Below are 26,004 nucleotides of genomic sequence, written 5' to 3'. Positions count from 1 at the left end.
AGCTAAGATATGAGCTCTCTGAGAGAATTCTCAGGATGTTAGTAAATACGGGCCCAGGTGTAGTGGAGCCTTTTGGATCAATTAATTGTGACGATTTCATCCCTAATAATCAGCCGACTTGGCAACACTGTCTTTGATTTGAGCACGTGTCACAAGTAACCATGAAAGCTTTTCTTAAAGGGTCATTCCATCTACCATGCCTCGTGAGTCAGAGGGACATGTTGATCAGCAAAGTGCTCAACCACAAGTGCACACTCTTACTCACAATTTCCACATACTTTGTGCGTGCTGTGGTTCTCCGGCGCTGCGCACTATGCTGCCACTCTAGGCAATGATTGTGTTTCCGGAGCGTGCCAGCGGCGCCACTACGCTCTGCTCTGTTTCAAATACACACCGAGTCTGTATGCACCTGTCAAGCTGTACAGAATAATACGTCCTGGACAGGAAGTCAGACAAGGAAACGCTCACTTTATGAATATCACGTCAAAACAGGCGACCAACAAACAACAAATCAACCTCAGATAGACAGATTCAGTAACAGATTGTTTGCACGTAATTTTTCTGTATTCTCGCGTGATCTTTTAGTTCTCCTGTGATGTGTGGACAGCCGCTCACGCTCAAAATACTGACCCAGTGGGGCAGGGTGCGCAAACTGAGTATATGGAAATTTTGAGTTAGAGTTGATATGAACAGCCTGTTAACGTCTCTGAAGACACCCAAGCTGTCTCCTTTTCCAGCTGATAGTACTTATTTACAACTTTGATCTCCTTAAGAACTGGACATGGACAATGCATGTAAAGACTGTTAGTCTGGTTAGTATTATCAGGATTTGTTCTTGTTCACTTTTATATTTAGTTAATTTCAGTATTTATTAATTAATACCCTGTTTTTATTGTATTGTTCCCTTTTGTTGCTGTATATTTTTCTGTTCATATTCCTGGTTTAAGTTACTCGTGTTTTATGTTATTTAGTATTTGCCTTTAGTGTCATCTCCTGTCTAACCTCTTGCCCTTGCCTATGTTCTGCTTTATTTTTTATTTTCCTTCCTTTGTGATTCTTACTACTTGTGTGTATAGTTGTCTTTTTCGGTTTCCTGTTTTATATTGTAGTTCTAGTCCCCAATGTTTCTGTGTTTCCCTCCCTTTTTAATTGCACTCATTAGTTTCACCTGTGGCTTGTTCCTCACACCTGTGTTTCTTCCCTTCTGTGTAAGTTAATTAATCTATCTACCCTTGATGATTGTCTTCCTACTTGTGTTCCTTTGTTCTGTGATGTTTCCTCGTGGCTGCTTTTTGTTTCTCCTGTTGGACTTTTGATTAACATTTTTTTTGGACATTTAGAATAAGTAAGCTTTGTTTGCAATTTGTTTAAATTAAAAAATGTGTTAGTTCTGTGCTTGGGTCCAGTTCCTGGACAATGCTTGTCCTATGATATAGGGCAGGCATTGTTTTAAAAAAAAAAATCAGTTTTAGCGTCCTTAAAGCTCTTTAACCACCTGCATCAGTCACAGGCAGTGTGCAAAATATGTCAAGAAATGCAAACTTGCAAAACTGCATTTGACAAATTACACTAAGCTGACCAAGTGGACACGTTAGGGTAGAAAATAGCATTATAAACAATGTTCAGGTGTCTTACTTCATTTGTAAACATTGGTTAGCACACAGAACTTTATCCTCTCACTCATTTGCCCAACTTTCAGAACAGCAGTTGATTCTTCAACATCTGCGCAGTGGTTTAGAACACTGTGTTCTGAAAAACTGTTGTTGCCCAACCTGTACTGTCTCCTTCATTGAGTTTCAGCTTGAATCTCTTCTATTCTTCTGGCAGTTTGGTGTTCCTTATTTCAGACACAAGAACCATTCATGTAGCAATCAGTGTAGTTTCAGACAGAAGAGACTTCTATTTATATCTGAGAGACTGCACGAGGAAAAATACAGGAACACGAGTAGAGGTTAAATCTGACATGGACTGACATAACTACACCGACAAACGACAATGAACTAATGACACAGAAGGGAAGAAACACAGAGACAGAGGATGGAATTGTCCATCCTCTGTCCTTTCACTATCCACTTTACCTTAACCCTGGGGAAAACATCATGAGGTTAAGGAAAGGTGTTAAGAGGATTTTAATGACGTGGGTCTGCCGTGGTAAAACTAATATTTTCCGAAAATGGACTACTAAAAGAGCATCTAAAAACGTTTCCCCTGTGCCTCTTAACGGTGATATAATCCTAATAACCACAAGGTTGGGATTTAAATAAAAGGAAAAGAGGCTACCAGTAACAAAAGTGAAACTTAAAAGAATGTCACATTGAGAATGATTGCTCACGCTCACCTTCCTGTCCACTCATGAATCAACATTCATCCAAAATAAGTATGATTGTATGAAATTAATTGTTACATTTATGTAAGACATACATAATGTTTTAAGCATACAAATGTACAACTGAAGAAATATGTTGAATAAAACATCATCTGGCTCAAAATGTCTCTGATCCCTTTTTATTTAAAAGACAGTGATTTTTTTATGGTGATTATAATCTGATTAATTGGCTTTACATAATATCTTAAAAACCACCACACAAATCAGAAAACACTGGGATATCTAGACTTTATGTTGCTATGAATTTGCTATAACTGATACAGGCTGTGCATGTATAATGTGACAAAATAGTTGATTCCCTAAGAAATAACGATCAAATAATCAATGGCCCAACACTACCACACTCAATGGATGGCCAATAACGATCTACCCAGCTGTGTGGTATGAATCCAGAAGAGACAATAATCATTTACTGGCCTATAAAAGGGCAGCTGGGGAGTTTAGTTACCAAGCAAAATGGAGAACGAAGAAGTTGCTGCTGCAGCATAGTCCGCCATGCAGCAAAACCAATGCATAATCAGAAGGAGGAGGGTGCGACTGCGGAGGCTCATAGCATTGTGTGCAGAAATGGTAAGAGGATGCTGCTATGGGTTTAAACCAAAGATCAGAGCATGCTTAAATTTAATATACCATCAAAGCATAATTTAAACTAATCCCACATATCTAATGTGTTCCTATGTACAATATAGGCATTATGTTTTACCTTACTGATGGCCCTACTCAGGAGGGAGAAGACCCTACATGGAGGTCCTCCTGGTGGTGCACTGGCTGGCACATGGGTTGTCTTACACTGTTGTCTCTCGGGTCTTCGATGTGCCAAAGACAACCGTCTTTGACATTGTTCATGGAATGTGTGACACACTACTTTTCCACCTGGAAAAAGTTGTTCAATTTCCTCGCACAGTGTGCTGAAGTAGGCAATGGCTTCCAGCACCTAGCCAACAGCCCAGCCTTCAGCTGCTGTGTGGGAGCCATTGATGGATGCCACATCCGAATCAAGGCTCCCCACAGTCCCCATGCAGCAGGTTACCTGAACAGGAAACTGTTCCACTCAGTCCAGCTGCAGGCGATCTGTGACAGCACTGGCAAATTTCTGGACATTGTTGTGGGCTACCCTGGTTCAGTCCACGACACCAGGGTGCTGCGAAATAGTCCAGTATTTGTCAGGGACTGTTACCCACCAGCTGGATATTTCATCGTGGGGGATGGGGGATATCCGTGCCTTAATGCACCGGTGACCCTCATTACCCCATACCGGGAGGCTCGCTATAATGCTCACCATGCCAGAGGGCGATGCATCATAGAGAGGGCCTTTGGCATGTTGAAGGCACGGTGGCGAGGGATCTTCTTCAGAGCCCTGGAAGTGGATCACACCTTTGCTCCAAATGTTGTGGCAGTATGTGCAATGCGCCATAACATCTGCCTCACTGCTGGGGACATCTTGGAGCCGGCAGAGGAAGAGGATCCTGTGCCTCCACCACCACCTGTACAAGGGGATGAGAATGGGGGTCAGCATTTCAGGGACAGGCTGGCAGCACATGCATCAGCTCCAGACCAATGTCCCCCCGCACTGCAGGATCATGACTATTTATAATATTTCTAAGGTAATGCATGGGTTTCTGGTTACATTTTCTATCAATTCTGAAATTAATTTGCACTAATGTTAATTCCCCCCACTTTCTTTTTCTTTCAGTTTGACATAATGGGCTGAGCTGCCTGTCTTTCCTTAGTTTGGGTTGTTTAATTGAGAGTATGTATGGGTGTCATGTTTTATCCTCCTGATAGATGGCTGCAGAACTTTACATTTGATATCATTCAATTAACACAACTGGACTAATTTCGTTGGTACGTTTCCTTCTATTTCTAATTTTTCACTAATTCGCCCAGCAGGCCCAGGAATCTCTCATTTAGCTCAAGGAGAGCAGTATTGGCGGCATCATCTTTTTTGGCCTGCTCCCTCATAAATGCCAACATGCACCCACTCCTCTTCTGCCTTTTGGTGGGAGGCTGGGAGCAGGTGGAGGGCACGGACTCCTCATCATCTGTGGCAGGCTGGAGGGATGATGAGGCCTCAGCAGCAGTCTGGTCATGGTTTGGCACCGGGCATGGGGCAATGAGGGTGGGAGGCTGAATGGAAGGCCTTTCCCCCAGAGCCTCATGCATGGCACCATTCCATTTTAGAGAATTCGATAGGCTCTTATCATGGCCGCCACTTAAACGCTTCCGGGTAATTTCACTCAGTTAGGAACCTTCCTAAGCCAAAAAGACAATTTGAACGCACCCTAAACAGACACAGGTGAAGACAATGAGGGCAATCACACCGGAGGGAAACACACAGTGGAAGGAATAAACACAAGACAAGAAACACTGGTAACTACAACTACAGCATAAATCAAGAAACACTAAGATACACAGAGAACTCAATAATGTAACATAACCACTAGAACAAAGAAACACAAGGATAAGAAACTACAAAATAAAACAGGAAACACGAAAGACTAAACTATGAAACATTAAGACAAAAACACAAAAGGGAAACAAGCAACACTAGGATGAATAACCACAAGGAAACTTAAACTTTGAAATAGACAAAACACAAACTAAATAAGGTCGAATCATGACATTGCAGTACTTTCAGCTAGACAGTTAGAAAAGCAATAGCATTGAATGACATACAGTGGTTCTTCAGACCATATTGCTTCTGATTTGGACTCATTGGTGAGACTGCATGTTATCATTGTACCATCGGGGGCCCAGATGACAGAGTTTTGCCTCATGTTTAACCATCCTTGCACTCCAACAGCTATCTGTGAAGTGATTGACGCAGGAAAAAACATCTTTACACTTCAGGGCTAGACTCTGCAGCATGCACAGCTACAATATGTAAGGTGTAGGATGCACTAGGTAAAATGTAACCAGGTGATTTTTTTTGGATGACTAGATGATTTGGATATGGATTCCCTCGACTTCCCCTTGACATATCCCTTGGTCACAGAACACATTTTCATCCATCTCTGGAAATCCATTTCCTTTCTTTTCATGACCATCCTTAAATCCAAGGAACCATTCGTTGATCTTCCAGTCATCTGTTTCTTTATTATGAAAAACATATCTTTATTAAGTTTAACATTTTACAGTGTGGCAAATGTCTGGCATAGCATTACAGAAGACTTGATAAAAATGATAAAAAGCATTCTCCCTTTCCTTGGGAATTGTATTCAGAACTTTCTTGCCACATAATTCAATGAAATTATTTTGAATGTAAGAGCTCAGATAATAGGTCAGTCTGTTTTGATTTTCTGTGCCTGTAAGTGCTCATTCGGCAGTGAGGTATAATTAGAGAAGAGTGCGCCTTTGGTTTAAACCCTGAAGGATGACATTTTCTGATGTCAAGTGCACTGTCACATACTGAATTCTCAGACAGATTTATTTTTCTCAGTCTGTTTGTATCTGTTGCTGCAACTGACAGTCATGAGTGACTGCTATTACAGAGTGGTGTGTATTCTTCCACTTCAAGTAGCAGATTTTGGGCCCCATATTCCTCGTGGTTTGGGAATTCATCATGTATATGACACATGCTATGCATCATAGAGCATTAGTACTTTTGCTATGAATTACCCAGTCCCTCATTAACCTTTCCTTTTCATTGGCTGCCTTAGCATACTGTAAGTATACGAGAGTAGTTTTCTCTCTGAATCTTTTATCTCTTGTAGCCAGTTTCCGAACATTACTCTCTATGTCCATAGGTTATCTTTGCTGGCCACAAACCTGGATCATCTGATTGAAGTTACTCTTCCTCTGAATATTTCTACATACTTCTCCATTTACAGGTTGTTTTTCAACATCCTCACGTTGTCTTCCTCCTTTTCATCTGTATTGGTTCAGATGCCTGCAAGGTCTTTCACGTCTCTTCCACATTCACACTCGTCCCTGAAATACCTGTATCACCTGAACAATGTCTTGGCTTTGCAAAGTGAAAAGATGTTCATAAAAGATATCATCAAATATATTGAGGCCTCCCCTGCTGTGTGTGAGAACTTTCTTCATCACTTCATTGACAAAGTCACATCTGCCAGAGCACTTAATTCACCTCCTGCTTCTGATCCTTCAGTGTTTGTCCCCTGCTCTGCTGTGTTGGACACGTTTGAGCCTGTGACCCTGTCTTTTGTGCAGGAGATTGTGGGTCACTTGAAGCCCTCAGGCTCTCCGGATGATACTGTCCCGCCTCGTTTATTTAAGGAGGTTTTTCCCACTGTTGGGCCATCTTGTCTCTCAGTTATTAATAGCAGTCTGTCCACTGGAGTAGTCCCTGTAAATCTTAAACATGCAGTTGTGCAGCCTTTACTAAAAAAGCCTGGACTGGACCCTGCTGTTTTGGCAAATTACAGGCCTATCTCAAAATTGCCTTTCTTCTCTAAAATCTTAGAGAAGATTGTGTATTCCCAACTCATGGACTTTTTAAATCAACAAAATGTTCTAGAGATTTTCCAATCAGGTTTTAAAACTTTGCACAGCACAGAATCAGCACTTTTAAGAGTTTTTAATGACATCTTTTTAGCTACTGACTCTGGTCACTGTGTTGTCCTTGTACTTTTAGATTTGACTGCAGCATTCGATACAGTGGACCATGATATATTGATTGCTCGTTTGGAGCAGTGGGTGGGCATCAGTGGCACAGCACTAGAGTGGTTCAGGTCCTACCTGTCACATCAGACTTTCTGTGTCAGCCTTGATGACTCTGTGTCCTCCACTGCTCCTCTTTCATGTGGGGTACCACAGGGCTCTGTGCTTGGCCCTCTTTTATTTTCTCTTTATCTTTTACCACTTGGCTCTATTCTGAGGAAACATGGCATTTCTTTTCATTGCTATGCGGATGACAGCCAGATCTATGTCCCCCTCAAAAAGGCTGATTCGTACTCCACTAACCCACTGCAAAAATGTTTACATGACATTAAAGCTTGGATGTCGTTAAATTTTCTGAATTTTAATGAAAACAAGACAGAAGTCATGGTCTTTGGTGGCACTTCTGTGACCCTCCCCCAAGTTGATCTGGTTTCTCTGGCACAGTATCACAAGCCAGTTGTGAACAATCTGGGTGTAAAAGTGGACTCAGACCTTAAATTTGACAGCCAGATTAAAGCTGTGGTGAAGTCTAGTTTTTTCCAGTTAAGGCAGCTGGCAAAAATTAAACCAGTCCTTCAGAGACAGCAATTTGAGACAGTAATCCACGCCTTTGTGACCACTAGGCTGGACTACTGTAATGCACTGTATATGGGGGTTAGTGGGTCCTCCATTGCGCGTCTTCAACTGGTTCAAAATGCTGCTGCACGTCTTTTAACTGGCACAAGCAAGTATGAGCACATCTCACCTATTTTGGCTTCACTTCACTGGCTGCCCGTCCATTTTAGGATTCATTTTAAAATTATTTTATTTTCTTTTAAAGCCTTAAATGGACTTGCCCCTCCTTACCTTTCTGAATTGCTGCACCCCTACATGCCTAGCCGATCTCTCAGGTCAGCTGACCAGCTGCTCCTGACAGTCCCTAAAGCTAGGCTTAAGCTCAGAGGGGACCGAGCTTTTGCTATTGCTGCTCCAAGGCTTTGGAATGGGCTGCCGCTGCACATTAGGCAGGCCTCTTCTCTATCTCGTTTTAAAACTCTTCTTAAAACCTACTTCTTTTCTTTGGCTTTTACCCCCACGTAGAGTGTTGATTTTATGTGTTTTATGTGACTGTATTTGTTTTATGTGTACACATGCATATTTTTATTTATTTGTTATCTCTATTTTACTCTCTTGTGCAGCACTTTGGAAACCTTGTGTTTGTTTAAACTTGTGCTATATAAATAAAGTGGATTGGATTGGATTGGAAATATCATACCGTTTGTAATAATCACAAACAAAACTGTCGAGCAAACACTGTCCAATACAGGCCATACGCCGTTTTGGAATTAGCATTTTTTTTCCCAATAACAATTAAAGTTGGACCATTGTTGCTTTAATAAAATACAACTATAATTTTTAGCATTCAAATGAGTAGTAGTTTCAAACAGCAACAATAACCAATATAAAATCTACAGACCCTCACTCTGTAGATAATGGGACACTCTTTTCTGCCCACTGTTTGCTCTAGTACAAACTTGAATCAAGTATTCTGAGAAGCTGCCATTTAAGACGTGATCACACACAGAGTCAATGGCTTCTTGAAATCTGTATGCAGGAGTCAAATCATGGTTGTGTGAAAGAGGCTGTGATTAAACACTTGATAGACACTCTGTGGCGCTCTGAGTGGTGAGTAATAAAAGAGGTTTGTAGTTAGGCAGTACACAGCTCAATTTGGTTTCCATTAGTAGCTTTAGTTAGGGGTTCCCAAACCTTTCAGCCCGTGACCCCCAAAATAACAGTGCTACTGTAGAGGCTGCCACTGTCCCTGTTTAAGCATTTAATGTTGGGCACAGCCAGGCAAACACACTAATAGGTCTATCCAAACACTGGCATTAGCCCAATACATCACAATAATATTACTTTGGTAATGAATTGGGATGTAACCCCCTGCAGTTCGCCTACAGAGCCAACAGGTCTGTAGATGATGCTGTCAGCCTGGCCCCCGTCTCATCCTCAAGCATCTGGACTCAGCAGGAACCTACGCCAGGATCCTGTTTGTGGATTTCAGCTCTGCGTTCAATACAATAATCCCAGCTCTGCTCCAGGACAAGCTCTCCTTTCTGACATGAGACAGCAGGACTATCAGCACTGGCTCCCCTTAAGGCTGCGTTCTTTCTCCTCTGCTCTTCTCCCTGAACACCAACATCTGTACCTCCAGTCATCAGTCTGTCTAGCTCCTCATGTTCGCAGACGACACCACCCTCATTGGACTCATCTCTGGTGGGGATGAGTCTGCCTACAGGTGGGAGGCTGACCATCTGGTGACCTGGTGCAGCGAAAACAATCTAGAGCTTAACGCTCTGAAGACAGTGGAGATGGTTCTGGACTTTAGGAAAAATGCAGCCGCCCTCAGCCCCATCACCATCGATGAATGCACGGTGTCTGTGGAGTCTTTCCACTTCCTGGGGACCATCATCACCCAGGACCTCAAGTGGGAGCTGAACATCACCTCCCTCATCAAGAAAGGACAGCAGAGGATGTACTTCCTGCTGCAGCTGAAGAAGTTCAACCTGCCAAAGACCATGATGGTTCACTTCTATACTGCCATCATCGAGCCCATCCTCTCCTCCTCCATCACAGTCTGGTACGCTGCAGCCACAGCAAAGGACAAATGCAGGCTGCAGCGCATCATCCGCTCTGCAGAGAAGGTGATTGGCTGCAATCTCCTATCTCTCCACGACCTGTACACCTCCAGGACCCTGAGGCGTGCAGGTAAGCTTGTGGCCAATCCCTTTCACCCAGCACATGGACTGTTTGAGACCCTCCCCTCTGGTAAGAGGCTGCGGTCCATCAAGACCAAAACCTCTCGCCACAAGAACAGTTTCTTCCCCTCTGCTGTCAGCCTCATGAACAATGTCCCTGCCCTCCCCCCTCCCTCTCCCCCTCCTCCCACATAACCCAGACTCTCATCAGCCCCACAGTCACAAAGTAATGTGAATGCTAAACTGTTCTTTATGCGTTACATAAACGCCCACTGGACTTTACATTTATTTTCTTTACATGCACTCTGTGAGTAGGTTACATACACTGTAAGATTTGTTTCTTATTGTCCACTACACAGCTCCTACTTTGTACATTTTGTGTTTTATATTTTACATTTTTAAATTCTATTTTATATATTGTAATAGCTTCTTATACTGTATTATTTAAGTTGTTGCTAGTTCTGCTTTATTTCCTTGTTAATTGTTCAGCATCAATACACAAAGTCTAATTCCTTGTATGTGTAAATGTACTTGGCAGTAAAACCCGATTCTGATTCTGATATCTAAATCTCACCATACGATAATGTCACGATAAATCCACGGTACGATATGTATTGCTATATTTAGCAAAATAGAAAATTGAAGACCTGGAAAATGCAATTTTTGAAACAATGGTTTGACATTGAAATGGGGTATGAGATTGGTCAAATGACCCAAAAGTCATTTTTCATAAAACCAAACAATTGCACCAGCTGGACCTTGTAAACAAAACAAGTCAGTACAGTATATCATCTAATATTTTTTCTCCCTGACCATCCAGCGTGTGTGGTATGGCCTTTTGGAGGTCAAGGAGTGTGTAAAAGTATTTATTCAATTCAAAGGACAAATTATGAAGAGTTGTTATGTAGAAAGAGTAGAGATCTGATAGTAGAATAGGATGAATCAATTCAAAACAGTTCTGTCTTTTGTATTTCTGTGCTGAGAGCTGGCTGCCCTTGTTCCTTTATGGACCAACCTATTTTGAGAACCCAAATGCAGTGTCGCAAAAATATTTAAAAAAAAAAGATCAAAAGGACCACAAAAACAGAAGCTTTCTCTTTCCAGCAGAACCACGAAGTCCATCAAAAGTCCAAAAACAAAACAGAACCACAAGGAAAGTTAACAAAGGAACACAGGGAAAGTCTGACAATGGGTGCTTCCAAATTGAAAAGTGCCTACACAATCTGATAGTAGAAGGTAGACAGTCCCTTCTATTCGTGCTGTATAGACTGTTAGGACTTTTGCTGCATTCATTTAAGTAAGTAAGAACGGGGGAGAGGTGGGAACGACGGTTGGTTCATGTTAATAATCTGGCGGCTTCATTTTGAACTAGCTGTAAACGGTTTAATGATGATTGGCTGAGGCAATGTAGAGAGAGTTACAATAATCTAAACAGGAGAAGATGAATGTGTGAATTAATTTTACAAGATCTGAATGGGAGAGCTGATTTCTGAGATATCTGGTAGTTGCAGGAAACAAGGACTGTACAAGCTTAGTGGTGTTGGTGTCGAAGGTCAGGTGTTGGTCAAAAATGATTCCAAGGTTCTTAGCGGTTGGTTTGATGTTTGATTGAAGAGGGCCAATTAAAAGTATTTCAGTTTTGTCGGAGTTGAGATGAAGGAAATTTTGACACATCCATTCATTGATTGCGATTAAACAGTTATGAAGAGAAGAAAGTTGGTTGAGGTTATTTGGTTTGGCGGAAAAATAAATCTGAGTGTCATCGGCATAGAAATGATAATATACTTCATGAAAGCGGTTGAAAATATTCACAATGTGCAAATGTGGAGTCGGACACATCGGAAAACAAATTTCTGAGTTGTAAAATGAACACTTGCTCAAGTCGGAACAACAACTCGGAAACTAGGAAAAGAATTAGGTACCCGACATACTGACTTGACGTCAGAATCGTCATGACCTGGGGTGGAAATATATTTTGTCAATGTTAACATACTTTTTTATTAATTTATGTATTGCACATCAACTTTTTCCTCAAATATAACTTGTAAAAGTGACATTCCACAGATCTTCTTCGTAGCATCAACGCTGTTTTTTGCTGTTGTTACATCATTCCGACTTTCAGAACTGAAATCATGTGAACACACTGAAGTCGGAAGAACCACTTCCCAACTCGGAAACTTGGACCACCCGAGCAGCACATGAATGTTCAGTAGGCATGCACAATAGGCAGAGATTTGTTCCTACTTCGTCTGATTCATTCAGTTTGGAAGTGACGTCATTAGCCTGCCTCATGTTATTAACACTCCAACACAGATGTGATTGCACAGCATTGTGGGTGTTAAAATACAATTAATTTCCTGAATGGATGCATCCAAACCATACTGCATAAAACCTGGACGTTAGCATCCATGCTGAAATGTTCAGTCTCCTGAGGTAGAGCCAAAAAATATGCCCACTAAATGACCACGTCTCTTCAGTCTACTGAAAGTCTGCACTCCATACTGAACTGTGGCTTTTCAGAAAGGGCCAATGACCTGTCACAGATGGGAAGAACACAGAGAGACAGGGGGCAATCAAACACAGGTGAGAACAATGAGGTGGAAAGGGAGGGAACCACACAAAGGGAGGAAGTAACACTAAACCAGAAACACTGGGGGCAAAAACTACAAAACAAAACGGTAAACACTACCGACTTACATGGACAACAGTCGTTAAGCAAGAGATGATAGGAAAGGCAAATAATTACAAAATAAGACAGGAAACACTAAAGAAAAGAATATGGAAATGCACACACAGGAAAAAGAGAGACACGAGGATACAAATGAGAAAGTATGAAAACAGGAAGCACTAGAAACTTATACCAGAGATTTACACAGGGATTAAAGCAACCCAAGGGATGAGAGGAAATTAAATCTTAACACTGAAATTAACAAACTATAAAACTTAGCGAACGAATCAAGACGTCTTGTTCATCATTCATCATAGATCTTCCTCTGTGTCTTTTACCAGTTGGCCTACAGCAGGTTGTAGTTTTTATTTTAAAATAGCAATTTTGTGGAGCATGACACTGGCCATAATAATGTCATATGGTCGCTCTGAGTAAACCCTGAGCCTACGCAGACACTGGGAGCAGGTCCCGAGAATGCCAATTGTCATCTTAATTTGTCCTCTAGTTCCAGAAGTGCACCAGGTTGTAGTGTTGCTGTAGCGCAGGCTCAGGGTAAGGGGTCAGAAGAGGTCAGCAGGGGTACCCTCTGTCTCCAATTGAGATGCCATTGAACTCTCCTGTTGTAATACTGGTAGATGAACAGGTTACTATTTTTAAAATTTGAACTTACCCCGTGATAATGTATGGCTCAATGTAGACTCACGATACATCTGTGAGTCATAGTAAGAGCCTGGCCACTTGGCTTCAACATGGGTGATATGTGAGCTGCATCAAATATCACCTCTAGTGCAGAATAATCGTCATCATTAGTTGTAGTGCATAAAACAAAAGGAAACTTGCAGAGACTTTAAGACCGAGATAGTTCAGTGCTCTTTGAGGGAATCTCATGGATACATTTATTTTGCTGGCTTAGGACTCTGAATATGAAATCAGCTTTGTTTTCATGAAACTTAAGGTACAGTGCTTCACTTTACCAATCCACTGCAGAGCCCCTGGTACATTTGCCCTTATTTAAGACACTAAAAAATCAAATAAAACTTGCAAATCTGTGGAATTCCTCTTTGATGATCCTTTCTGATTTAGGCCCATTCAGGGAAACCATAAAAACAGGCAAAAGTCCTTTCAGTGCCAGAGTGACTTTTCTTATGGCTGACAAACTGCTTTGCTAAAATGTTCAGTATCTCCGCTATTGTAGAGAAAACTGCCATTTGCGAAGAATCGAAGGGCAATGCATAAAATTTGCTCTGTTGACAATGCAAATCAGCGTGTTAAATTTGATATGTGTCCAAACAGGGACTAATCACCCTCTCCTTATGCAACCGCCTTTGAATTATTTTTGCCACGACCTCCTGCTACATGCTCAACGGGCAATCAGCCTCAGAGCCATAGTGACTCACAGAGGGTTATGCTGAACTGGCTTTGTGAAACGTAAAAACTCAGAACTTCCCTCATCTCAGGCTTAACATCAAGAATGTCCACTACCACTTTCTGAAATGGCTGAATGATTCAGTCATGGCTCATTGACTGAATTTACCATGTTGATGTCATAACAATCACTCAAAGCAAACATTCCTCTAATTACGTTTAACTTAAGGTCTTTAAATAGTGAAACAGATATGTTATGTTCAGGCCCATGGATATTGAGATTAGCTACAGAAACCAAAATATACTTAATATACTTATAAGTATACTGTAAAAGGCACTCAACTGAATAAGGTCACATCCCATGTACACATCTGAACCAAAATCTCTCTTGAACCAAAATTGTGCATTTTATTTTCAACTTGCAAATCTTGATGCGCTGTTGACCTGTTCAATCAAAACGGAGGTTGTTTTATACTAAAGCATGTTTCATGGACAAGACTTGGTGAATGTATCAATGTATTCCTCAACCTTGGTATTCACTGAAATTGCATATCAGAAATTTGCTTTGCAGCACCTATTAGGTTAGCTCATGGATTTCTGTCAATTTCTATAAGAAAGCTCTAACAAATGTAATTTCTAAATATTAATACCACTTTTGTGAGTATCTTGTGAAAAATAATCACTTTTATCATACTTTGAAGGCCAAACTAACTCAACCCCAATCCATAGTTTTTATTCATGGCAAGCTGCATTTTGAGAGTACATCCGCCCTTGACAGATTAAACGTTCAGTGTTAATGTTAAAGTGAATCAATTCAGGTATTTCAGTTCTAATAAGACAGCAGCAGCTGCAGCAAAAAAGATGGATGAAAGGAAAACATAACAGATGCATGATGGGAAACTTGGCTGCACATTGTTCAGAGACTGAAACATAGTGATTGCAGATGGAGAAGTGTAGCAGCTTCTTTCCACCACAGTGAGCAAACACACTCAAATGGGAGTTCAAACCCAATCTCTTACTCTCACATGTTCACACACAACACGCACACACACCACAGGCATATGAGCCCACACCGAACACACACACACACACAGATATAAACAGTCCTAGAGGTTATGTAAAAGCCAGACAGCAGGACGGCAGCGCTTTTGCTAAAATTGTACATGTAAAAAAAAAGATTGAATTTAAACCTTATACAAAATCAGAGGCAGTCACATAAAAGCTTGTTTACATAATGTGTGTTTGGCCTCTCTGCATGTAGGCATCTGTTTTTGGGGACGCCGCTGAGGCGTTTTTGATTTGGTTGTCTGAAGGGAGTAGGAGGTAAAACTGTGTTGCAGAGTAGGAGGGAGCCAGGACTTCAATACTTATAATTATGTCCAGAAAACTTTTCTGTGTTATTTTTAATGACAGAGCCAGATTCAGGCATTGCTGCGCAGCAATGTGTGCACTATAGAGAGCACATACCTGCCCTTCTGAGGTAGCATTCATGTAGGAGTTTATGAAGCAGTTTTGGTACCTATAAAATCTTGCTGAAACTGCATAGACTCTGATTAAAAAACTCTGCTCCAATAGCAACAGGATAGCCGTTCTCTTAAATGCTCAATAAAAATCTTCTGAGCTGACTTGCTCACTTTTCTGACACATGTGATATCTTGCAAGTAAGACATGTCACTGTGGAGCTGCGGAGGCTCAGAACTTGGAGGGGGTTTGTCAGTGTGTTATGTCAGTGTCAGCAGATGCCAGTTTTTCCTCGTGCTCCTGTGTGGCTCCCTGTTTTTGATCCCTGTGTTTTTTCGTTGGAAAGTAAGTTTTGGTTTGCCTTCTGCCTTTTTGTTTAATTAAATTATTTTGGATATTCTGCACTTTGGTCCACCTCTCGTTTTCCCACACCCGTGACAAGGGGTGGTTTATGCTAATGGTTCGCATCAGTGTCCATGTAAACGTTTTTTCCAATCCTGCCCTGCTGGTTGGGATAAAACAGTTTTTACTGCGCATGTCTGCCTCTCACTCTTCAAATTGTCTGAAGGCTGAAGATACTCCTGCACTCTCCACATTTATCGAGGACAAGTATGTACTGCGGAGCTTTCAATTTAATTAAGGAGAACACAGAACAAAGTACATCTTGAAGTACATGATGTAGGTCCAATTTTGAAAAAAATAACAGAGGAAAAAAACTCTAGTCACAGACACAAGAGAGTAGGAGAAGGAAATCTCTGGTGCACAAAGTGGGGCAGGTGGATGAGAAATCTTGAGGCATACATTGACAGGGCTGTTTGTTTACAACAACCGCACAATAATTAGAAGAGGCAATTCTGGCGTGCAACACAAAGAGCGGCATCAGTCCTGCTTGAACTGACAGTGCCAAACTATATAGTTCTGAAACTCGCTAGATGTGCCATCATAAATTTGTCACTTAATTTACTAAACTATTTTCATGAAGTGGGGTGATTAAAAACATACTTTTCATAGTTTTAGCTTCATTCATCCATTCTCGTCCTCAAGTCAGTTTCGTCCCATTCATCTTTACTACGTCAACGCGGAGTTTGTTTTCAAGGTGGTGGGGGGTCTAAAAACTCTGCCCCCAATCTCTCTCACTTGTTAACACAAGCAGTCACTTGCTGTCGTAGTAATATGTCTCAGAGTCCTGTGTAAATGTGTATGAAGATAATAATAACAAGAATAATAATAATACTACTACTAATAATAATAATACATTTTCTTTATAAGCACTTTTCAAACTCAAAGACACTGTACATTTATTAAAAAACAGAAAGAACAGCACAGTAAGAACAGACATTGCAACATTACACACAAATCATAAAGATAACAACATAAAGGTACAGCTGCAGAAAACAGAACATACATCACAATCATACATTAAAAGCTTGTTTGAAGAGGTGAGTTTTGATCAGTGATTTGAAAGTAGGAGGGTCGGTGCAGTGTTGAATGTGTGTAGGGAGTGAGTTCCAGAGGGAGGGGCCAGCTATGGAGAAGGCTCTGTCCCCCCAGGTTCGGTACTTGGTTCTAAGTGGGGGAGATAGGAGGTTGGCTTTTGAAGAACGAAGGTTGCATGCAGGAGTGTGAGGGTGAAGGAGAGCCGTGAGGTAGGAGGGGGCCTGGTGGTTAAGGGCTTTACAGTATGTGTGAGGAGAAGGATTTTGAATTGGATACGGTACAGGACAGGGAGCCAGTGGAGATTTTGCAGGACAGTGGTGATGTGTTCACAGGTTCAGGTGTGGGTGAGAAGGCGTGCAGCAGTTTTGGATGTATTGGAGTTTATTAAGGATGTGCCGAAAAGGATGCTATTGCAATAGTCGAGTCTGGATGTGATGAATGCATGGATTAGGGTTTCAGCAGCAGAAAATGAGAGTAGTGGACGGAGACGGGCTATATTTTTGAGGTGAAAGAAGGCGGTTCTTGTGAGCTGGGTGACGTGGTGATCAAAGGAGAGCTGGCTGTCAAAGATGACTCCAAGATTGCAGATATGAGGGGAGGGGGATAGAGTGGAGTTGTCTATTGTGAAGGAGAAGTTGTGAATGGAGTTGGTGAGGGATTTGGGGCCGATGATTATTATGTCCGATTTTGCATAGTTGAGAGAGAGGAAATTGGTGTCCATGTTTTTATTTCATTGAGGCAGTTTGTCAGGGTAGAGCGGGTTTCAGTGGTGATTGAATTGGAGGAGATGTAGAGCTGGATGTCATCTGCATAACAGTGGAAATGGAGACCATGCTGGCGGATAATGTTACCAAGGGGGTGGGGAGCAAGTATATGATGAACAGGAGGGGACCAAGCACCAAACCCTGGGGGATGCCTTGGGACAAAGGAGAAATTATTGATGTTGATAAACTGTTGTCTGTCGGTGAGGTAGGATTTTAACCAGGAAAGAGCAGTGCCAGTGATGTTGAGTGAGTGTTCTAAGCGGAATAGAAGAATATTGTGGCTGATGGTTTCAAAGGCTGCAGTGAGATTGAGGAGGATGAGGATGTTGAGGAGGCCAGAGTCTGAGGAGAGAAGGAGGACGTTGGTGACTGTGGGGATGAGGCCAGTGGGGGGGATCTGTTGATCACAGAGACAGCCGGGAGGATGGAGGAGCAGACCTTTGGACGGTATGGGGGGCTGGTGGGGGAAACAGTTGGGTGTGGTGGAACCATAGAGGAAGAATGGGAGTCGGCTGTATTGATGACGTCATTTGTTGATAGTCAGTTGCACGGAGTGTACTGTACTGTGTGATGGATGTTTGTAGTTAGCAACTGTGAGCCGCTTTGTTTGGGTGAAGTCCGTCAACTTTAAAAAGAGAATAGCGGTTCCAGAGCAGATTAAATTTGTCAATGAAAGCCACATATCACACAAATACAGGGATACGATTGATTGTTCTGATTGTAAAGCCTTTGAAAGCCTCTCCGTAGTAATCCAGGTCAAAGAGACATGTAGACCTTTATTTCACTCCTAAATAAGTACTTTCTGTTCTATAATATTGTGTATATTACTGCATACAGAGGTAAGCTGATGCATTATGATTTTAGTTACATAATATATATTTAGCTGATTGCTACTCATTTCATTATAGAAACCACAGCAATACCCACTACCAAGTTGTACTGCATGGACACTGAGATATCTGTATCTGTGTAACTGTGAGTGAAGGAAGAAGTAAATCGCCAGTGAAAGAACGCTGCCCCCTCTTTATTTCATGCTCTGGAAGATTTGGCCTTAAGTGATGTTATGGTCGACACACCTGAGTAAATCTAGTGATAAACTGCAAACTAGTGTCCAAACTGAGTCTATTCCTATAATCTCCACTCCATCTTCATATTATGAAAACCACATTTAATAAAATGGGGTGAGGGGGGTAATCTTCTGTATCTCAAAGCAGCACACAATTTGGCTTTGCGTACAGTATTTGGAAAAATTACTTGAACAGGCAGTCGAGCTAACTTTGTGGTGATGGCGTACATGGTTCCCTATAGCTGTGACAATGTAATGTTTATGTCTCATTTAACAGGGATAGAAGAAATAACCACAAGGTAACCACCCATAAAGACAATGACCACCTCTTTATGTGCAAACTCTGACCAAAAACCAAGTGTCGTTTTTTGGATCCCTTTCATTCTCCTTCCAGCACAATGATGCAACCGATTTTTTTTCCTGTCCTACTGTTAAGATAACAGCCATATTAAAGTCTCTGAAAATGTGGTGTCAACCTCCATTTGTATTCTCTCTCGTCTCCTTTCTTTTTCTGGCTTTCACTCTGCTATACTTCTCCTGTGCCTTGCTCTCTTGTGTTACAGGATCCCAGACTGAATGGAGTAATCATCATCTTTACAAGACACACACACACACACAAGCCCACAGTGGATTGCTGACAAAGTACTGTCACCTTTTTGAAATATCTCTCTCTCCCCTTGTAGCATACCCCATGCTGTTACAGATGGCCTGGCTCTCAAACTGATGTTTCAGACTTTTATTTGAAGTTCCTTACTTTCCGTTTTTAATGGAAACACCGTAAGAACTAAAAGAGAGTAATAAAGAAAATATTACTATAGTGTATAACTACACAATATATGAACTTAAACCTTTAAATGTTCTTATGTGTAAAATTATGACCTATAATATTATTATTTAAAGCCTCATGAATTAATATGAATTAAACCTTATGCACACCTCGACATGTATGCGCACACACATACACACGCACACGTTAACCTGATCAAATACGGTTCCAAGATGCAGCATCTTTGCTAACCAACACACATTCTAAAACTTAATAAAACTACAAAATGTGACTTTTAAGTAACTTCTTATCAATGTGCATGTGAACAAAATAAATACAAACCTCGTGCCTCAAACAGCGGGGTGCTTAATAAAAGAAATGACCGTAATACTTCATGTTTGAAACACATGTAAGCAGGTTCTACTGCGTCTCTGCGACGTTACTTTTTCCCTTCACTTCCTGCACCTTTCCTTTCAAAATAAAAGCATCCGTCTTTTCGATGTAACTAACAGGAAGTTATCACAAACCTTAAGAAATAAATTTCTAATTAAAATACACACTAACAACAGACTACTGGGTCATTTACACCCCTTCTTTAACCTTTAACCGCCCCTAAATGCTTGAGCTACAATAAAGTATAGGGGGCACTAACTCTCGGTTTGAGAAACAAATACGAATTCACATTCAAGTCATTCAAGTTCTCCTGTTGCAAGCTGTTTTAGAAACCGTCTCTTAAATAAGAAAAACAAAACGACGTGGCAGACTTTGAGCAGCCACATTTATTTTCCACTTTTGCAGCCTTCATCAATGAGCTAAAAGCTAGCAGTAGGTCATGTGAAGAAAGTTTTCTTTGAAAGTTATTGAGGTTTTTTGTTTTTTTGTTCCTTCTCCAAGTTGTGTATGTGTGGATTTGTGTTTGTGTGTGTTTGGGTGCAAAAGTCATGCTCTGCCTGCTGTCTTACTCAGTGTGAGATCTTGTTAGTCTTCATTTTGACCGAGTTCCTCACAGTATTAGACGGCTGCTTGTTGGACTTTGATGTTAAAGTCTGGTTTGGTCAGGGAGCACGGTGAGTTTTCTCCATAATTGCTAGAAAGGACAGATGTGTTCTAACAGTAGTCACAACAAGAGCGAGGGACTAAGGTCCTTTGTGAAAACATACCACACATTATCAAACCCCATCCAATCTGTCCAAGATTCAAATCGCTTCCATTTGCACAAATACTTGGTCAGCAAAGCTAATTGGTTTTTTACCATCTCAGAGCTAATAACTAATCCTTATGATTAATTCTGGCTTAGTGGACCAGTCAGCATGCCTCTTATCCCTGCTGAGATGCTAAATATTTGTTCTGCTGCAGCACACCATGAAAAAATATGTAAATGTCTCCAGTATTTCAAAGACAAAAGACAATTCATTTTTAGTCACTGTCAAGTATTCAGATTGCATTACGATTTTGTGCTATTTTTAAAAAATAGTTTGCAATATGTGAGTAAACACAAAGTTATGAAAGTCTTCACCTGTCCTCATTTTGTCTCATCCTCTTAATCAAACTGTTGTCTTCTCCTTCCTGATTGTGTCTGACATCTCTGTAAGACACACTGGATCAGAGGAAGTGGTCTGTCATTGTCCATAAAATCACGACTTAATCACTGTGTCACTTCACTGAGACTACGCAGCTGTTACACCTCTCAGAGAACATCAGGAGTATTAAGATGATAATCAGATGCCCAAGAAAGGGAAAATGTCAGCAGCTAAAAAGCACATTTTTTAAATAAGGAGCTAAATGTCACCGTTTTCTATTTTAAAGTGTGTTCATATATCTTTCTGCTGTTAGAATTAACATTGCATCCGTCTGACAGACAGGCATTGAGACATAAGGAGTTGGTTTCAAGAGGAGACACAAATAAACACGTTTAATGCATCTTTAATGATAGATTACATGCCACTGCAGCGGTGCCTTTCACACTTGATGGGCAGGGGCATGCTACTGTAATTCTGAACAAACATGTACCAAAATAGCTCAGAGGACAGAGACGGATACTTGTGGGCATCTGTGTGTGACACAGATAAAGAATGCTGGAGACTGAGACTCTGTGAAGGGGGCTTGGAGATGACTGAAGCGTGTGTATGTAACCTTACAGCTTGTCTTTCTAACAGCAGAAATATGAATCATGGAGCGTTTTTTTCCCCCTCTGACAGCTCAGTTTAATGAACACCAGTATGACAACAACAGTGATCATTGAATCTCATAATAACCCCTCTGCCCAATCACCCATGACAATAAGTGTGTTGTCTTTGTGGCATTATTAATGGGCTGTGCACCTGACTCAGAAAATGAAGCAATAGATTACATTTTATTATGTTTATATACAGGAGCTTTACACAATGATGAAAACACTATACACACACATGAGGCAGGGGAAAATTATGCTCTGATAAGAGTTGATATTCATCCAATGGATCCTGGTGCCTTTTTTAAAACACAAGGATCTGTTTTCATTAAAGGCTGTAGGAGATAGATATAGTATCTCCAATATCCTCCACACAGAGCGTGCAAATGTGACCGGCTTTGTAATCCAGGGACATCATAAGGGAACAGTACATCCTGATACAGTGATACATCTGGATTGAAAACACATGAATCATATTCAGGTTTAGCTTTTTTTCTTTTCAGGTGGTAATTGACATTACAAAGAAAAAAACAGTTGACTGCAGTACAGTACATAACCAAGCGCTTTCATGTACTATTTTTAATTCACAATTTCTCCATCCCAACTGCTTCTATCTGGCAGCTTAGTCAGGGTACGTACACCTCAGTGCAGGGCTCTGCTTTATGGTTGCTGGAGTGGTGCCAGCACACTTGCACTGCCGAGTTACTCTTTAGCAAGACACTTAACCCCCAAAACTGCTTGGTGTGTAATATGGTAAGTATTGTGTTCCGCTTCTTCCTCTCAGGGGTCTGCAAGGAAGTTTGGCCTCGGGTAAAACATTTTTTGAAGCTTCTAGATGCTGGGCAAGAACATAATCAAAGGTTAATTTATGAAAAGAATGCAGCTGGAAAACAACAAAAAGCCACAGGTGTGATGGTGTCTGGGTTTTGCGCAGCATTAAGTGATCAATTTGTGAGTCTTTATTCATCAAGGCATGTGGGATATAAAAAAGTTAATTTTTGGCCTATTTCAATTAATTAAATCAATCAATTTTTATTTGTATAGCGTCAACTCATAACAAGTGTTATCTCGAGACACTTTACAAAAAGCAGGTAAAATACCTTATTCATTGTTATGTTACAAAAAGCAGGTAAAAGACCTTACTTATGCTATATTACAAAGACCCGGCCTATCCATCATGAGCACTTTAGCAAAGCAGCAAAAGTCTTCGGCTGGATCCCCGGCTCATGACGAAACAGCCTTCACAGGCCTAGACTGCGCCGGGCTTGGAACGGGATAGGGGGAGAGATGGGATAAGATGCAAGAAGAGGGATAGGGTGCAAGGGGATAGGGTGCAAGGGGGTAGGGGGTGGGGGGAGGCAAGCCGTCTATCAACAATCCGGTGGGGAGGGGGGTTGTTGTGGCAAGCCATTAAAAGCCACCCAGACTCTGGCTCTTACTAGGGAAAGGAAGAAGTCAGTCACTTCCTTTCCCTGCCTGTTCTCCAACTCTTTCTTCCTGCTAAGATAGATTGCCAGTTTTGCTTGTCCTGATAAAAAGTTTAAAAGTTTCCATTTAACCGCGTTAGTTTTGTTGTACCCTGCTCCAAAGATAAAAACTGTTTTTGACCATGTCACATTAAAACCCATAAAAACCTTCTTTAAAACCCCAAACAGATCGCTGAGTCTGACACACTCTGAAAAGCAGTGAAAAATTGTTTCCACAGACCCACAAAAAAACATTGATTAGACACAGAAGGATTAAAACGAGAGACAAAGGAATTTACCGCTATTGCTCCATTTAAAATCCTCCATTGTAGATCACCAGATCTCTTGTTCAGAGGGCTTTTATAAAAAAAACTCTCCACACTGGCTTGATGTGGTCAGCCACTTTCAACCATGGTCTCCACTTGGTGTCCACTCTGTTTTTCAGAACATTCTCATTTAATACTTTAACACACACACAAAACAATTCCTTACCTCTAACATTATAAAAGTTCAAACATTTATCATCAGTCCCTTTTGAATGTTTTTCACTTGAAACACAAGAATTCATTGTGAGGCCTATTTCAGGAAAGGGATCACTGTCAATAGGTACTTCCTTCCTGCTACAGTAATCCTGCAGCATCTCCTTCTCCTCCCCCGTCAGTCTGAGACGCAACAGCACTGAGCACTCTGTCCACAAAACGTGCAGACCGGAGACCAAGAGCAGAGGTCACTGCTGCTGTATTGTTCAGTTCAGGTCCAGCTACGTCCACGATCTGTCTCAGTGTGGTGTTGTCAGTGGAGATGAGAGCATGCGTGAGGCCCATTAAGGATGTGTCCTGAACATCCAGCCAGGCCCCATAGATCAGAGGCTCCTCCAGCAGCCAGTGTAGGGACAGTGTGGGCTCTAGTCTTTTCCATAAAAACAGTTTCCAGGTTTTAAAAAGGCTCTGATAAAAAGCAGACAGGTTGCACAGTTTAAAACACTCAGTATTCATTAAAAACAGTGAGGAGTCTAGTCCTAATCCGTTCACTTTTTTAAAAATGCTGCTGGCCACTGGTCTCCAGACCACATCAGCTGGGCCAGTGAGGAACTTCTGTAGAAACTGCATTCTGAAGGCAGCTACTCTGCTGGCCAGGTGGACCAGACCCTGCCCTCCTTCCTCTTTAGGTAGAAACAGCACAGCCTGTGGAACCCAATGCAGCTTGTCCCAGAAAAAGTCCAACATCACCGATTGCAGTTGTTTAAGTCCAGCAGGGGGCTCTATAGATGGCATCTTGTGCCAGAGTCCACAGGAGACCGAGTTGTTTATGATGAGCACTCTTCCTTTGAACGACATTTGTGGCAGCAGCCACCTCCACTTCTCCAGCCTCCCCTTCACTTTCTCCACCACCTCCTCCCAGTTCTTCTGTACAGTGTGCTCATCCCCTAAAAACACACCAAGATACTTAAAACCATTTCTTCCCCATGTTAGTCCTGCTGGTAGGTTGGGCAGCGAATGTGATTTAAAACCAACTGCTAACCCTTCACTCTTCCCCCAGTTCACTTTTGCAGATGATACTAAACCAAAATCTTTCACAATGTTTTCTATTAAAAACAATTCTTTTTGATTTTTTATCATGACAATAACATCATCTGCATAGGCTGACACAATAAAATGTTTTGAACAGTGAGGTAAAATTAACCCTTCAATGGAAGACCGTATTTTACACAACATGAGTTCAATAGAGATGGAATATAACATCCCTGAAAGAGCACAACCTTGTCTTATTCCTCTCTTAATTTTAAAAGGTGCACTTAGTCCTCCATTGATTTTCAGTACACGCTCAATGTCCTGGTACAAAACCTTGATCATAGCAATGAAATCAGGGCTGAGACCAGAACTTTCTAGAGGTAGAGGTGCTCAACCCGGTCAAAAGCTTTTTCTTGATCTAACAAAATAAGACCAAGGTCTATGTCCAATGAACTAGAGACGTCCAAAACATCATGAATTAAAGACACATTGTCATGAATAGACCTGCCAGGCACACAGTAGTTTTGGTAGCTTATACGTCCTTCAATCTGTTGGCCAGAGCTTTGGAGAAAAGTTTATAGTCACAGCATAGCAGGGAAACAGGACGCCAGTTCTTTATCTCTTGGAGATCACCTTTCTTTGGAAGGAGTGGGATTACTGCCCTCCTGCAGCTGAGGGGCAATGACTCTTCAGCCAGGCTTTCATTTAAAACAGCAAGAAGATTTTCTCCCAGCACATCCCAAAATGTCTTAAAAAAAACTCACCATGGAGTCCATCGATTCCAGGAGCTTTTCCTCCCTCCATGCTTTGCAGAGCTGCGGACAGCTCCTGTAGCTGTAGAGGTTCTCTGATCAGCTGGTTGGAGTCCTCAGAGACACGGGGTAAACCATCACAAAAAGAGTCAAACAGCTGTTCATTGTCAGTGTACTCACTGTTGTAGAGCCCAGAATAAAAGTCCACAGCATGTCTTCGGATGTCTCCAGCTCCTGTCCTGCTGCTGTTCGAAGACCATGCATACATATATTTTGTCCATTCTTTTTTACCGATTCCAAAGAAAAACTTGGACGGGGCGTCCATCTGAGCCACACTTTGGAATCTCGGTCTGTCAGGGCTTTCTTTTTAGCTTTGAGAACTTACATATGTCCTCCATTTCCTGTGGAATCTATCAAGGATTGAAGTTCCACAATATCAATCTCTAGAGCTTTTACAGATCTGGTAATGTCCCGTGTGACATTGAGAGTGTACTTCCGACAGAAAACCCTAATTTCAGCCTTCCCACAATCCCACCACTGTCTTAAACACTTAAAATCAGGACATGTCGTTCTAAAATTCCTCCATAAAAACCTAAAACCCTGTAAAATGTTTTTATCAAGGAGCAGGGAAGTGTTAAAATGCCAAAAAGCACTCTGATGTTTAAAATGACTAATAGAAACGTGACACAATACTAATGAGTGATCAGTAAAACCAGCAGGCACGATAAAACATTTTTTTTAAATGTTCATCTGGTGTTTAAAACAATAAAAACTATCTAACCTAGCTAGTGAAATAAAACCATCTCTGGTGTGAGACCACGTGTACTG

Source organism: Labrus mixtus, chromosome 4, assembly GCF_963584025.1.
Source record: "Labrus mixtus chromosome 4, fLabMix1.1, whole genome shotgun sequence".
Lineage (NCBI taxonomy): Eukaryota > Metazoa > Chordata > Actinopteri > Labriformes > Labridae > Labrus > Labrus mixtus.
Note: the sequence above shows the minus strand (reverse complement) of the source record.